At 39.7% G+C, this 3,397-nt stretch overlaps 1 long non-coding RNA gene across 1 annotated transcript; it reads right to left on the reverse strand.

The window, feature by feature from the left end:
- Nucleotides 1-2,138: 2,138 nt before the first annotated feature.
- LOC309368237 lies at nucleotides 2,139-2,980 on the reverse strand. The gene is made up of 2 exons (XR_014167665.1): nucleotides 2,906-2,980; nucleotides 2,139-2,284 (listed from the first exon to the last, which is right to left on the reverse strand). It is a non-coding gene; the product is annotated as an uncharacterized lncRNA (long non-coding RNA).
- Nucleotides 2,981-3,397: the final 417 nt, after the last annotated feature.

Consider the following 3,397-nt stretch of genomic DNA (forward strand, 5'->3'; position numbering starts at 1 on the left):
GGTGGGTGTCAACATGGAGTCACATGGATTCTTTCTTGCAAATCAGAGACAAGCCAAACACCCCACGACTTAGCAAAATAGGACAGCTTGCCTTCCCTCCATCTTCCCTCACCAATGAATGAGTGTTTAGGAGTAGCCACAATGTTAACTGATGGAGACAGAATTTCACTCTCATCATCAGTTGCCAAAATCATACAGGATGTTGAACCGGGGGGGGGGGCAGGGGAAATCCTGCTGAGCAGTTTCCACTAGTGTTTCACATCTGTCTTCTCTTACATGTCTATGCCAGGGTATTTTATCATGGAGTTGGGTGTATTTTTACTGCATTTTTAGTGGATGTGCTCTAGAGAATGTCTGTCATCTGGGTCTCTTCCTTATCTTCCTTGGAATTTTAGGAAACCAGCATGAGACTGGTGTAATATTTCACAAGACTATGTTTTATATGTAAATGCTATTTGCAGTTTTGTAGCTCTGGTTTTAATCTACAGGCAGCTAACCTGAAGGGCTTCTGTTATTCAAACAGATAACCTACCTAGAGACCATATTAAGGGCAGTCCTCTAAACAGCAGGGAACAATATGGAAATGTCTGTTTTCTAGAGGTCTCTTCTCAGAGGAGAAAGAAAACCTTAGAGGCATTTTGCCTTTAGATTTATTTAAAGTAAACAAAACAGAACCATATCCTTTAGGTCTATCATTTTATGGATGGGGTGGGGGAGAATTGGTTCAGTTTGCCTTGCCGTACAAACCTATATAATATCCATTTCCAAAGCTCAGCTATTTTTTGAAATTTGTACCTCTCTGAATTTTGTGGTGGCTATTCTCCAGCCAAAAAACCATTTATATTAACGGAATATAAACTGAAATGCATATATTAGTGAAAAACAAATAGAGAAATGCACCGTATCGGGGAAATTGCATAAACAATGCGTATATTAGCCTAATTGTTGATAAATTTTGATGAGGACTTTAAAAAATAAAGAAAGCAAAGTGGTGTAGAAATGTGACAAAATCTGGAAAAATAAGAAGCTGAGATAAACTGAAGTGGACAGATGCATCTATCCCTACACTAAGCCTTCTGTGCCAGAATCTATGCAAACAAAAGCCGGCAATTGTAGCACAGCCCAGTCTCAAATTAGCAAGGCACAACTGGCAAATCATAAATATATCTTACTCCAGGTGACCATTATTTAGTATTCTGTGCATCGGTATCAGCCAAATCCTGGATCCTGAAGTAAATTGGTGTAATTCAGGTCAACCCAAGATTCAGCTAGAGCATGTAGAGGCTGCCCCAGATCTCCTTGGGTTGGATCAGGTCCACCTGCAGTCATCTAGAGCTGTTGAAAAGGGATGCAGCCAGCGGCAAGGAGAAAGGACAGAAGATTATGCCTGCAGGCTACCTGGATCCAGGTCAGGTTGGCCCAGGTCATCCCTGATCAAATTGGGGCCACTCTCAAGTGCTAGATTGGTCCCCAAATCAGATTAAGAGGTTGTATATAGCCCTACTATTTGTGTAGCATTTTCAAGTGTTCAAAATTCCTCTCATCTCTGTAATCAGCACACCAGCCTTGTAAGGGTGGTCAGCATCACCCCCCACATATTATAGGCTTGGAGGGAAACTCAGTGATTTGCCTAAGACCATGCAGTGGGTCCATGGCATCACTTGACCTTCTGATTCATGGCTTAAACTCTTGGCAACAACCATTGTTTTTGATTGTCATCATTCATCAAAGAAGGGCTTCTAACTCATGGGGAATTTGTTCATTTGCTAATGAATTTGTTCATTTGCTAATGAATTCACTTGTCACTTGGATCAACACAGCTTGATGTTCCCCTGCTTTTCAGCAATGTTCATATGCCCTCCTGTTTCCCCTGCCCAAAGTGTGTGTGTGTGTGTGTTTTAACTGGTGACTTGCATGTCTGAATGATGAGTGATTCAGCTATTTATTTTCCTTGGTTCTTCATCTCTCCTTAAAACACAATTTCATCTCATCCTATTTATGGAAGCACCTTATGTGAAAAGTGGCTTGAGAAATGAGATGAGCAAAGACACAACTTCAAAAAAAAGCAAAAAAGAGAGAAAAGCCTGAAGATATTCGGGCACTTGCAGCTTCTAATTAAGCAAATAAAAGCATTTAAATTATCGGATGGTTGGCCTGACTCTTCTCAGTGTTTAATTTTATACTTGAGAGATACTGAGAGAGGAAAATGTGAAGGTGCCATTCCATTTCTTCTAGGTATTTTTTTGCACTTTGGGCATCCTTGATGAAGATCAAGCAGAGCTCCCTACAGAAATAGAGGCAGAAGAGAATTTGGTTTGGTCCTCATTTCTCAGTAAGTCAACCTTATTTGCTCTTCTTGGGCTAAAACGCAGATCAGAATGTAGTCAGTTGGACTGAATTCCAAGTAAATGTGCCTAGGATCACAGCCTTAGGCTACAATCCTAAACACAATGACGAGGGAGTAACCAACATTGAACACAGTTCAGTTGTGTCCAAGTTGGAGTTTTTTCTCTAGTTAGCAAAAAACAATAATCCCACCCCACGCGATTTCACTCATTTTTCACCAGCTGGCTTTGGAATAAATTCCAATATGTTTTAGCAAGTTTGTTAAGCACTCCTGCATTTCTTTTAACATCTGAGCTATATAGAGTTATACATATTTATATTCATTTTTGCATTCAGTATATTGCATCCATATTGCATTATTTTAGTTTGCTTACACAATTAATGGATCCAATTCCTTCTAAGGTTTACCTTTACTGTAGTGTGTGTGCATATATACATATATGTTTGTGTGTAGATAGATAGATGATATCGATATATGTATAATGTTTGTGCCATAAAATTTTGAATTTAAAAAAGAATTCTTGCATTTATCTTCCCATTACTGCTGCTTAGCAGTTACCAAGTTGTTTATGCTGAAACAACAGCTTTCTCCTTCCTTATCAGCCTCCACCTGCTGTCTCTTTCACAGGCAGCGTAACATCTATAATCCTTTCTTTGATGATGAATTGTGATGTCACAAACCATAGATTGTGGCATCACTGAAAGGATCAGATTGATAAAGAAAAAGGGGGTGCTATTTTCACACACATGCACACACAAAATGTCTTTATCACGGTCAAGGATGGATGAAGTTATCTAAAAAAGAGCTAGAAAAAAGCATGGTTATCCCATGGACATTTTTGCTTAAAAAGTGTGTGTGTGTACGTATGCACACACACTGTCCTGGGCCAGCTCTGTGGGCCAAACCACACACAACTGCAGCAGATCTATTTTTTTACTTATCTCAATTTGTTTAACCTCAGGTCTTCCCAGGGCATGACCCTGATCTTATTTGGGGCCTTATCAGATGCTTTATTGTGACCCCAATTTGACACAGATCTGGTCCCCAAAC

This window comes from Podarcis melisellensis (genome assembly GCF_964234715.1).
Source record: "Podarcis melisellensis genome assembly, chromosome: 4".
In the NCBI taxonomy this organism is placed as follows: Eukaryota; Metazoa; Chordata; class Lepidosauria; order Squamata; family Lacertidae; genus Podarcis; species Podarcis melisellensis.